At 38.0% G+C, this 13501-nt stretch overlaps 1 non-coding gene across 1 annotated transcript; it reads left to right on the forward strand.

Moving 5' to 3' along the window:
• Positions 1 to 2149: 2149 nt before the first annotated feature.
• On the forward strand, positions 2150 to 2254 carry LOC117702406 (U6 spliceosomal RNA). Its single transcript, XR_004606024.1, has one exon. It is a non-coding gene; the product is annotated as a U6 spliceosomal RNA (small nuclear RNA).
• The last annotated feature ends 11247 nt before the right edge of the window (positions 2255 to 13501 follow it).

Genomic DNA, 13501 nt, shown 5'->3' on the forward strand with positions numbered 1-13501 from the left:
GTTGAAAGTCTACTTTATTAGATATTATAATGGCCACCTCAGCTTGTTTCCTCGATCAGTTTGCTTGGAAAACATTTTTCCTGCCCTTTACTCTGAGGTAATGTTTATATTTGCTGCAGAGGTGTGTTCTTGTGTTTAGCAGAATGATGGATTATATATATATATATATATATATATATATATATATATATATATATTCTGTTAGCCTGTGCTTTTTTATTGGTAAATTGTGTCCATTAATGTTTGGAGATATTAATGACCAATGATTGTTACTACTTACTGTTTGGTTGTTGGAGGTGTTATTGTGTGTAGGTTATTCACCTGTTTGGTTTTGCTGTTAGATGATTAAATTCTTGTGTTTTTCTGGGTATAGTTACGATCCTTTTGTTGAAGGTATCTTTCTTGTATCCTCTGTAGGGTTCTATTAGTAGAAAAATATTACTTAAATTTTGTTTTATCATGAAATATTTGATTTTCTATCTATTGTGATTGAACATTTTCCTGGGTGTAGTAGTCTGGGTTGATATCCATGGTCTCTTAAGGTCTGCAAGAAATATGTCCATGCCCAAAGGCTTTAGAGCCTTTGTTGTGAAGTCAGGTGTAATTGTAACAGGTCTACCCTTATATGTTACTTGTTCTTTCCTTCCCTTCAGCTTTTAATATTCTTTCTTTGTTATATACATTTAGTGTTTTGATTATTATACAGTGCTAGGATATTTTTTCTTTTTTGGAAAAATTTTATAGATATTTTCTTTATTTACATTTCAAATGTTATCCCCATTCCTGGTTTCTCCTCTGAAAAACCCCTATTCCATCACCCTCTTCTAGCTTCTATGAGGATGTTTTCCTACCCACCCAATCCTGCTTCACTGTCCCCAGCATTCCCCTAGCATCAAGCCTTCACAGGTCGAAGGGCCTCTCCTCTCACTGATATCCAACAGGGCCATCGTCTGCTACATATGCTGCTGGAGCTATGGGTAGCTCCATGTATACTCTTTGGTTGGTGGTTTAGTCCCTGTGAGCTCTGGGTAGTCTGGTTGGTTGATACTGTAGTTCTTCCTATGGGTCTGCAAACCCCTTCAGCTTCTTCAGTGCTTTCTCTATTCCTCCATTGGGGACCCTGTGCTCAGTCCAATGGTTAGCTGTGAGCATCCACTTTTGTATTTGTTAGGCTCTGACAGAATCTTTCAGCAGACAGTTATATCAAGCTCCTGTCAGCAAGCACTTCTTGGCATCCAAAATAGTATCTGGGTTTGGTAATTGCATATGGGATAGATCTCTGTGTGGTGCAGTCTCAGGATTGTCTTTCCTTCAGTCTCTGCTCCACACTTTGTTTCTGTATCTCCTCCCATGGGTATTTTGTTGTGCCTTCTAAGAAGGACCAAAGTATCCACACTTTAGTCTTCCTTCTTCTTGAGCTTCATATGGTCTATGAATTGTATCTTGGCTATTCCAAGTATTTGGACTAATATTCACTTATCAATGAGTGCATACCGTGTGTGTTCCTTTGTGGTTGGGTTATCTCACTAAGAATGATAATTTCTAGTTTTATTCATTTGCCTAAGAGACCATTGTTTTAAATAGCTGGTTAGTAATCTATCGTGTAAATGTACCAGATTTTCTGTATCCCTTCCTCAGTTGAAGAACATCTGGGTTCTTTCAAGCTTTTAGCAATTATAAATAAGAAGGCTGTAAACATAGTGGAGCATGTATCCTTGGTATATGTTGGAGCAACTTTTGGGTATATGCCCAGGAGTGGTATAGCTGGTCTTCAGGTAATACAATGTTCAATTTTCTGAGGAACCACCAGACTGATTTCCAGAGTTGTTGTACCAGCTTGCAATCCCACCAACAATGGAGGCATGTTCTGCTTTTTCCAAATCCTCTTAATTGAGTTTTTGAGTTTAGCTATTCTGACTGGTGGAATCTTAGGGTTGTTTTGATTTGCATTCCCATGATGACTAAGGATGTTGAAAATATCTTTTTGTGCTTATCATTCAATATTCCTCAGTTGAGAATTCTTTGTTTAGTTCTCTACAGCATTTAATAGGGGTATTTGATTCTCTGGAGTCTATCTTCTTTATTTCTTTGTATATATTGAATATTAGTAATCTATTGGATGTAGGATTAGTAAAGATCATTTCCCAATCTGTTGATTGCAGCACATATTCTGCAATTGGAACAATACAGAGAAGATTAGCATGGACCCTGCGCAAGGATGACATGCACATTCCTTGAAGCATTCCATATTTTTACTGGAAACATAGGCTCCAGTCAGAGACATTGAGTGTAGGTAGCACTAGAGTTAACCAGATGGTGAAAGGCAAGCACAAAAATGTAAGCAACACAAACTAAAGTCAGAACCCGGTTCTCCCACCATAGCAAGCCCTGAACACCCCCATCACACCAGAAAAGCAGGATTCAGAATTAAGATCACTTCTCATGATGATGATAGAGGACTTTAAGAAAGACATATGTAACTCCCTTAAAGAAGTACAAGAGAACACAGGTAAACTGGTAGAAGCCCTTAAAGAGGAAACACATAAAAATGCCTTAAAGAATTGCAAGAAAACACAACCAAGCCCTTCTGTCCCTCTTCCAGATCTGAGGCCTGGTGCAGACCCCTGCTTGGTCTGCTCCTGTGTAGACACCAGATCCTGAAACTTTCTAGAGGGACCACTGAACTGAGAGTGGCAGAGGAACAACTGAACTCAGAGCAACAGACATGTCCCGAGACATCCTAGAGGAGCCACTACACTCAGAGCAGTGGACACCTTATCCTGAGACATCTTAGAGGAGACACTGCACCCAGAACAGCAGACACCTAGTTGGTCTGCTACCTTGGAGACACCATATCCTGAGACATCCTAGAGGAACCACTGTACTCAGAGCATCTGGAGTTCAGGACTGAAAGATCACAGAGACATCTGAACCCTGAGGAGTTCAGACACAAGCAACATAACTGGAAAGGCAGGTTCCAGTCAGAGACAGTGAGTACAGATAGCACTAGAGTTAACCAGATGGCAAAAGGCAAGCACAAGAATGTAAGCAACAGAATCCAAAGTTACATGGCATCATCAGAACCCAGTTCCTCCATCATAGAAAGCCCTGAACACCCCATAACACCAGAAAAGCAGAATTCAGAATTAAAATCACTTCTCATGATGATGATAGAGGACTTTAAGGAAATAAATAACACTCTCAAAGAATATAAGGAGAACACAGGTAAACTGGTAGAAGCCCTTAAACAGGAAACACAAAAATCCCTTTAAAAATGCAAGAAAACACAACCAAACAGGTGAAGGAATTAAACAAAACCATCCAAGATCTAAAAATGGAAGTAAAAACAATTTTTAAAAATCACAAAGGGAAACCACCCTGGAAATAGAAAACCTAGGGAAAAGATCAGGACTCATAGAGACAAGCATCACAACAGAATAAAAGAGATAGAAGAGAGAATCTCATGTGCAGAAGATACCATGGAAAACATTGACAAAACTGTCAAAGAAAATGCAGAATACAAAATGCTACTACCCAAATATCAAGGAAATCCAAGACTCAATGAGAAGGCCAAACCTAAGGATAATAGGTATAGATAAGGGTGAAGACTCCCAACTTAAAGGACCAGTAAATATCTTCAACATAATTATAGAATAAAACTTTCCAAACCTACAGAAAGAGATGTCCATAAACATACAAGAAGCCTACAGAACTCCAAATAGTTTAGACAAGAAAAGAAATACCTCCCGCCACATAATAACCCAAACATCAAATGTACAAAAAAAAAAAAAAGGAAAAAATACTAAAAGCAGTAAGGGGAAAAGGTAAAGTAACATATAAAGGCAGACTATAAGAATTACACCAGACTTCTCACTAGAGACTATAAAAGCCAGAAGATCCTGGACTGATATTATACAGACCCTAAGAGAACACAAATGCCAGCCCAGACTACTATACCCAGCAAAACTCTCAATCAGTATTGATGGAGAAACCAAGATACTTCATGACAAAAACCCAATGTACACAATATCTTACCACAAATCCAGCACTTCAAAGGATAATTGGGGAAAACTCCAACACAAGGAAGGAAAATACAACCTAGAAAAAAGCAGGAAAGTAATATTCCAACAACCCCAAAAGAAGATAGGTACACAAACATAACTCAACCTCAAATAAACAAAATAACAGGAAGCAACATTCATTATTCCCTAATATCTCTTAATTTCAATAGACTCAATTCTTCAATAAAAAGACATACACTGTCAAACTGGATACATAAACAAAACCCAGCATTTTGCTGCATACAGGAAACACACCTCTGTGAAAAAGACAGATACTACCTCAGAGTAAAAGGATGGAAAACAATATTCCAAGCAATGGTCCCAAGAAACAAGCTAGAGTAGCCATTCCAATATCAAATAAAATCAATTTTCAACCAAAAGTAATCAAAAAATAAGGAAGGACACTTCATATTCATCAAAGGAAAAATGAACCAAGAGAAAGTCCCAATTCTGAACATCTATCCCCCAAATGCTAGGGCACCCACATACATAAAGAAACTTTACTGAATCTTAAAGTATACATTGCACCTCACACAATAATAGTGGGAGATTTCAAAACCTCACTCTCAGCAATGGACAGATCATGGAAACAAAAACTAAACAGAGACACAATGAAACTAACAGAAGTTATAAACCAATTGGACTTAACTGGTATCTATAGAACATTTCATATAAAATAAAAAAATATATACCTTTTTTTCAGCACCTCATGGTACCTTCTCCAAACAGACCATATAATTGGTCACAAAACAGGCCTCAACAGCTACAAAAAGATTGAAATTATTTCTTGAACCCTATCAGACCACCATGGATGAAGGCTTGTTTTTAATATTGACAAAAGCAATGGAAATTCCCACATACACGTGGAAACTGAACAGTCCTCTACTCAGTGATGACTTGGTCAAGGAAGAAATACAGAAAAAAATTAAAGACTTTTAGAATTTAATGAAAATGAGTGCACATCATATCAAAACCTGTGGGATTCCATGAAAGCAGTACTAAGAGGAAAACTCATAGCTCTAAGGGCCAACAAAAAAAGAGCATACATTAAAAACTTGATAGCACACCTGAAAGTTTTTAGAACAAAAAAAAGCTAATATACCCAATATGAGTAGATGGCAGGAAATAATCAAACTCAGGGCTGAAATGAACCAAGTAGAAACAGAAAGAACTATACAAAATATCAACAAAACCAGGAGCTGGTTCTTTGAGAAAATCAACAAGGTAGATTAAACCCTTAAGCCTGACTAACCAAAGGGCACAGAGACAGTACTCAAATTAATAAACTCAGAACTGAAAGGGGAGACATAACAATAGAAACAGAGGAAATCATCAGATTCCTACTTCAAATGCCTATACTCAACAAAATTGGAAAATCTGGATGAAATAGACAATTTTCTAGATGGATACCAAGTATCTAAATTAAACAGGAGCAGAAAATCATCTAAACAGTCCCATAACCTCTAAAGAAATAGAAGCAGTCATTAAAAAGTCTCCCCCACAAAAAAATGTCCGGACCAGATGGTTTTAGTGCAGAATTCTATCAGACATTCCAGGAAGACCTAATACCAATTTTCTTCAAACTGTTCCACAGAAGAGAAACAGAAGGAACAATACCCAATTCTTTCTATGAAGCTACATTCACCCTCATACCTAAACCTCACAAAGACCCAACAAAGAAAGAGAACTACAGACCAATCTCACTTATGAATATGGATACAAAAATACTCAATAAAATTCTCCCAGAACAAATCCAAAGAACACATCAAAACAATCATCTATCATCATCAAGTAGACTTTATCCCAGAAATGCAGGGATGGTTCAATATTCGGAAATCCATCAATATAATCCACTACATAAATAAACTCAAAGAAAAATATACATGATCATCTCACTAGATGCTGAGAAATCATTTGAAAAAATTCAACATCTCTTCATGTTAAAAGACTTGGAAAGATCAGGAATTCAAGGCCCATACCTTAACATAGTAAAAGCAATATACAGCAAGCCAGTAGCCAACATTCAACTAAATGGAGAGAAACTTGAAACAATCCGACTAAGATCAGGGACTACACAAGGCTGCCCATTCTCACCCTACTTATTCAGTGTAGTACTAGATGTCCTAGCTAGAGCAATTAGACAACAAAAGGAAGTCAAAGGGATACAAATAGGAAAGGAAGACATCAAAATTTTACTATTTGCAGGTGATATGATAGTATACTTAAGTGACCCTAAAACTTGCACCAGAGAACTCCTAACCCTGATAAACAACTTCAGCAAAGTGACTGGATATAAAATCAATGCAAACAAATCAGTAGCCTTCCCTCTATTCAAAGGATAGACAGCCTGAGAAAGAAATTAGGAAATGACACCCTTCACAATAGTCACAAAAAATATAAAATATCTTGGAGTGAATCTAACCAAGCAAGTTAAAGATCTGTATGACAAGAACTTCAAGTCTCTGAAGAAAGAAATTGAAGAAGATCTCAGAAGATAGAAAGATCTCCCATGCTCCTGGATTGGCAGGATTAATTTAGTAAAAATGGCCATCTTGGCAAAAGCAATCTACAGATTCAATGCAATACCCATCAAATTTGCAAATCAATTCTTCATGGACAAAGAAAGAGCAATTTGCAAATTCATTTGGAATAACAAAAAAAACCAGGATAGTGAGAACTATTCTCAACAATAAAAAAACTTCTGGAGGAATCACTGTGCCTTGACCTTAAACTGTAATACAGGGCGATAGTGAAAAAAAAAAAAAAAAAAACTGCAAGGTACTGGCTCAGAGACAGGCAAGAAGATCAAAGGAATAGAATTGAAGATCCAGAAGTGAACCCACACACCTATGATCACTTGATCTTTGACAAAGGAGCTGAAACCATCCAGTGAAAAAAGGACAACTTTTTTACCAAATAGTGCTGGTTCACCTGAAGGTTAGCATGTAGAAGAATGCAAATCAATCCATTCTTATCTCCTTGTACAAAGCTCAAGTCAAAGTGGATAAAAGACCTTCACATAAAACCAGATACACTGAAACTAATAGAAGAGAAGGTGGGGAAGACCCTCGAATACCTAGGCACAGGGGAAAACTTTCTGAACAGAACACCAATGGCTTATGCTCTAAGATCAAGAATTGACAAATGGGACCTCATAAAATTGCAAAGCTTCTGTAAAGCAAAGGACATTGTCAATAAGAGAAAAAGACAACCAATACATTGGGAAAAGATATTTACCAATCCTACACCTGATAGAGGGCTAATATCCAGATATACAAAGAACTCAGGAAATTACAGTCCAGACAACTAATAACCCTATTAAATGGGGTACAGAGCTAAACAAAGAATTCTCAACTGTGGAAACTCGAATGGCCAGGAAGTACCTTAAGAAATGCTCAGCATCCTTAGTCATCATGGAAATGCAAATCAAAACAACCCTGAGATACCACCTCACACCAGTCAGAATGGCTAAGATCAAAAACTCAGGTGATAGTAGATGCTGGTGAGGATGTGGAGAAAGAGGAACACTCCTCCATTGTTGGTGGATTGCAAGCTGGTACAACTACTCTGGAAATCAATCTGTTTGTTCCTCATAAAATTGGACATAGCATTACCTGAGGATCCAGCTATACCACTCCTGGGCATATACCCAGAAGATGCTGGAACATATAACAAGGACATATGCTCCACTATATTCATTGCAGCCTTATTTATAATAGCCAGAAGCTGGAAAGAACCCAGATGTTTTTCAACAGAGAAATGGATACAAAAAATGTGGTACATTTACACAATGGAGTATTACTCAGCTATTATAAATAATGAATTTGAGAATTCTTAGGTAAATAGATGGAACTAGAAATTATCATTCTGAGTGAGGTAACCCAATCACAAAAGAAAACACATGGTATTTACTCACTGATAAGCAGACATTAGCCCAAAAGCTTGGAACAGTGAAGACTCAACTCAGAGACCACATGAAGCTCATGAAGAAGGAAGACCAAGAGAGGATGCCTCAGTTCTACTTAGAAGGAGTAACAAAAATACTCAAGGGAGCAAATATGGAAACAAAACATGGGACAGAAACTGATGAAGGAGCCATCTGGAGACCATTCCACCTGGGTATCTATCCCATGTACAGTCACCTAAGGTAGATACTGATATGAATGGCTAGAAGTGCATTCTGACAAGAACCTGATATAGCTGTCTCTTTAGAGGTCTGCCAGAGACTGACTCATTCAGAGTAAGATGCTCACAGTGAACCACTGATCTGATCACGGGTTTTCCAATGGAGAAGTTAGAGAGAAGACTGAAGGAGCAAAAAGGGTTTGTGACCCCATGAGGAGAGCAACAATAGCAACCAATCAGAGCTCCCAAGGGTCTAAACCACCAGCCTGGGACCACATAGGGAAGGACCCATGACTCCAGCTGTATGTGTAGGGGAGGATGTCCTTGTTGGGCATAGGTGGGGAGAAGAGATTCTTGATCCCATGAAGGACGTACACTGAGTGGGGGGAATGTGAGGGTGAGCAGGTGGGGGCATATCCTCATAGAAGCATGAGGAAAGGGTTGAGATAGGAGGTTCCTGGGTGGTGGGAGGAAGTGGGGTAAGGGGGTAAAATCTGAAATGTAAATATAATACCCAATGAAAGTAAATTAAAAAAAAAAAAAACAAAAAAGCCCCACAACCAAACAGGTGAAGGAATTAAACAAAACTATACATAATCTAAAATTGAAGTACAAATAATAAAGAAATCTCAAAGGGAAATTGCCCTGGATATAGATAACCTAGAAAAAAGGGTCAGGAGTCATAGATGCAAGCATAATCAACAGAATACAAGCGATAGAAGAGAGCATCTCATGTGCAGAAGATACCACTGAAAACATTGACACAACTGTCAAAGAAAATGCAAAATGCAAAAAGTTCCTAACCCAAAACATCTAGAAAATCCAGAACACAATGAGAAGGACAAACCTAATAATAGGTATAGATGAGGGTGAAGATTCTCAACTTAAAGGGCCAGTAAATATATTAAACAAAATTATAGAGGAAAACTTCCCTAACCTTAAAGAGAGAGATGGCTATGAACATACAAGAAGCCTACATATCTTCAAATAAACTAGACCTGAAAAGAAATTCCTCCTGTCACATAATAATGAAAACATCAAATGCACAAAACAAAAAAACATATTAAAACAGTAAGGGAAAAAGGCAAAGTAACATATAAAGGCAGACCTATAAGAATTACACCAGAGTTCTCACCACAGACAATAAAAGCCAGAAGACCCTGGACTTGATATAATACAGACCTTAAGAGAACACAATGCCAGCCCAGACTACTATACCCAGCAAAACTCTCAATCACTATTGGTGGAGAAACCAACATATTCCATGACAAAACCAAATTTACACAATATCTTACCACAAATCCAGCACTTCAAAGGATAATTGATGGAAAACTCCAACACAAAGAGGGAAACTATGACCTAGAAAAAGCAAGAAAGAAATCTCCCAACAACTCGAAAAAGAGATAGCTACACAAACATAATTCTACCTCTAATAACAAAAATAACAGGAAGAAACAAACATTTTTTCTTAATATCTCTTAATTTCAATGGACTCAATTCTCCAAAAAAAAAAAAAAGATGTAGACTATCAGACTGGATACATAAACAAGACCCAGAATTTTGCTGCATACAGTAAATGTACCTCAGTGAAAAAGAGAGACACTACCTCAGAGTAAAAGGATGGAAAACAATCTTCCAAGCAATTGGTCCCAAGAAACAAGCTAAAGTAGCCATTCTAATATCAAATAAAATCAACTTTCATTTAAAAGCAATCAAAAAAGATGAGGAAGGACAGTTCACACCCATCAAAAGAATGTACCAAGATGAACTCTCAATTCTGAACATCTATGCCCCAAATGCAAGGGCACCCACATACATAAAAGAAACTTTACTAAATCTCAAAGCATACATTGCACCTCATACAATAGTAGTGGGGGATTTCAACACCCCACTCTCAGCAATGGAAAGATCATGGGAACAGAAACTAAACAGAGACATAATGAAACTAACAGAAGTTATGAACCAAATAGATTTAAATGATATCTATAGAACATTTCATGCTAAAACAAAATAATATACCCAAGATCAGGGACTAGACAAGGCTGCCATTCTCACACTACATATTTAATATAGTACTAGAAGTCCTAACCAGAGCAATTAGACAACAAAAGGAAGTCAAAGGAATACAAATGTGAAAGGAAGAAGTAAAAATTTAACTATTTGCAGATTATATAATAGTATATTTGCTAAAAGACCCTAAAAACTTGCACCAGAGAACTCCTAACCCTGATAAACAAATTCAGCAAAGTGGCTGGATATAAATGAACTCAAACAAATGAGTAGCCTTCCTCTATTCAAAGGATAAACAGGCGGATAAAGAAATTAGAGAAATGACACCCTTCACAATAGTCACAAATAATATAAAATATCTTGGAGTGAATTTAACCAAGCAAGTGAAAGATCTGTATGATAAGAGCTTCACGTCTCTTAAGAAAGAAATAGAAGAAGATCTCAGAAGATGGAAAGATACCCCATGCTCCTGGATCGGCAGGTTAAATTTAGTAAAAATGGCCATCTTGGCAAAAGCAATCTACAGATTTAATGCAATCCCCATCAAATTTGAAAATCAATTCTTCATAATGATAGAAAAAGCAATTTACAAATTCATTTGGAATAACAAAAAAACCCAGGATAGCGAGAACTATTCTCAACAATAAAAGAACTTCTGGAGGAATCACCATCCCTGACCTCAAACTGTATTACAGGGCAATAGTAATAAAAACTGCATGGTATTGGTACAGGGACAGGCAGGAAGATCAATGGAATAGAATTGAAGACCCAGAAATGAGCCCACATACCTATGGTCAATTGATCTTTGACAAAGGAGCTAAAACCATCCAGTGGAAAAAGGACAGCTTTTTCACCAAATGCTGCTGGTTCAACTGGAGGTCAGCATGTAGAAGGATGCAAATCAATCCATTCTTATCTCCTTGTACAAAGCTCAAATCCAAGTGAATAAAAGACATTCACATAAAATCAGATACACTGAAACTAATAGAAGAGAAGGTGGGAAAGACCCTCGAATACCTAGGCACAGGGAAAATGTTCCTGAACAGAACACCAATGGCTTATGCTCTAAGATCAAGAATTGACAAATGGGACCTCATAAAATTGCAAAGCTTCTGTAAGGCAAAGGACATTGTCAATAAGACAAAATGGCAACCAACAGATTGGGAAAAGATTTTAACCAATCCTACATCTGATAGAGGGCTAATATCCAAGATATACAAAGAACTCAAACTATACTCCAGACAACCACATAACCCTATTAAAATGGGGTACAGAGCTAAACAAAGAATTCTCAGCAGAAAAAACTCGAATGGCTGAGAAGCACCTTAAGAAATGCTCAACATCCTTAGTCATCAGGGAAATGCAAATCAAAACAACCCTGAGATACCACCTCACACCAGTCAGAATGGCTAAAATCAAAAACTCAGGTGATAGTAGATGCTGCTGAGGATGGGAAGAAAGAGGAATACTCCTCCATTGTTGGTGGGATTGCAAGCTGGTACAACCACTCTGGAAATCAGTCTGGTGGGTTCCTCAGAAAACTGGACATAGCATTATCTGAGGATCCAGCTATACCACTTCTGGGCATATACCCAGAAGATGCTCCAACATATAATAAGGACATATGCTCCACTATGTTCATAGCAGCCTTATTTATAATAGCCAGAAGCTGGAAAGAACCAAGATGTCCCTCAACAGAGGAATGGATACAAAAAAATGTGGTACATCTACACAATGGAGTATTACTCAGCTATTAAAAATAATGAATAATGAATTTGAGAAATTCTTACGTAAATGGATGGAACTAGAAATTATCATCCTGAGTGAGTTAACCCAATCACAAAAGAACACACATGGTATTTACTCACTGATAAGTGAACATTAGCCCAAAAGCTTGCAATAGCGAAGGCTCAACCTGCAGACCACATGAAGCTCATGAAGAAGGAAGACCAAGAGGGGATGCCTCAGTTCTACTTAGAAGGAGTAACAAAAATATTCAAGGGAGCAAATATGGAAACAAAACATGGGACAGAAACTGATGAAGGGGCCATCAGGAGACCATCCCACCTGGGTATTCATCCCATGTACAGTCACCTAAGCTAGACACCAATGTGGATTTCTGGAAGTGCATGCTGTCCAGAATATTATATAGCTGTCTACTTAGAGGTCTGCCAAAGATTAACATATTCAGAGGACGATGCTCACAGCTAACCACTGGTATGATCAAGGGTTTCCCAATGGAGAACTTAGAGAGAAGACTGAAAAAGCAGAAAGGGTTTGTGACCCCAGGAGGAAAGCAACAATACCAAACAACCAGAACCCCCCAGGGTCTAAACCACCAGCCTGGGAGCACATAGGGAGGGACCCATGACTCCAGCAGTATATGTAGGGGAGGATGGCCTTGTTAGGCATAGGTGGGACAGGAATTTCTTGGTCCCATAACAAATGAACACAGAGTATGGGGGGGAATGTGAGGGTGGGGAGGGGGTAGTGGGAGGATAGGTGCGGGCACTGCCTCATAGAAGCATGAGGAGGGGGGATGGAATAGGTTGTTTCTGGGTGGTGGGAGGAAGTGGGGTAAGGGGATAAAACCTGAAAGGTAAATATAGTACCAATTTTAAAAAGAGAGAGATGAAAAAGGGGGGAAAGGAGAAAAAAAGAAAGAAAGAAAAAGAAAAATTGGAGATTTAATAACACAAAGGGAAGGATTTAGAAATTTAGGAAACAGTTTATGTTAACGGAAACACTATCATAGAAACTGGAAAATCACACCCTCATAGAATCACAAGGACGGGAGATGGGATAAGGAGTTCCTGGGTGTTGGGGGGAATGGGGTAAGGGGATAAAATTTGAAATGTAAATATTACAACCAATTTTAAATAGGGAAAAAAAGAAAAGTTGTTAGAACCAACATCTTTTAAAAATGTCAACCCTCTAGGGAAAAAAAATTTTTTTCTTGATACTAAAACTTGTTCTGAGAATTGTATATTGCAGAATACACAACCTTGGTGTATCTACTCATCAAGCATACTGAGCAGACCTGCCCAAACCTCCGATGTCCAGGAATTCCATCTGGATGCAGTGAAGACTCAGCATCAGAGGCTTATCAATTTACTCTCCCCCATCCTTCTAATATCTCAACACCTTTAATCAGCTTGAAGAAGTTAAAGAAGAGTCACTGCCCCTATTCCTTGGGCTTGGGGACTAAGGTAGTTAATATTGGTCTGTCTTTCTAGGGAAAAGTAGTGGTTTTGTTGGAACAGGGAGGACTAGCTAGGACTTATTGCATAGCCATAACCTATTGG

Source organism: Arvicanthis niloticus, unplaced genomic scaffold (assembly GCF_011762505.2).
Source record: "Arvicanthis niloticus isolate mArvNil1 unplaced genomic scaffold, mArvNil1.pat.X pat_scaffold_768_arrow_ctg1, whole genome shotgun sequence".
Classification (NCBI taxonomy): Eukaryota; Metazoa; Chordata; class Mammalia; order Rodentia; family Muridae; genus Arvicanthis; species Arvicanthis niloticus.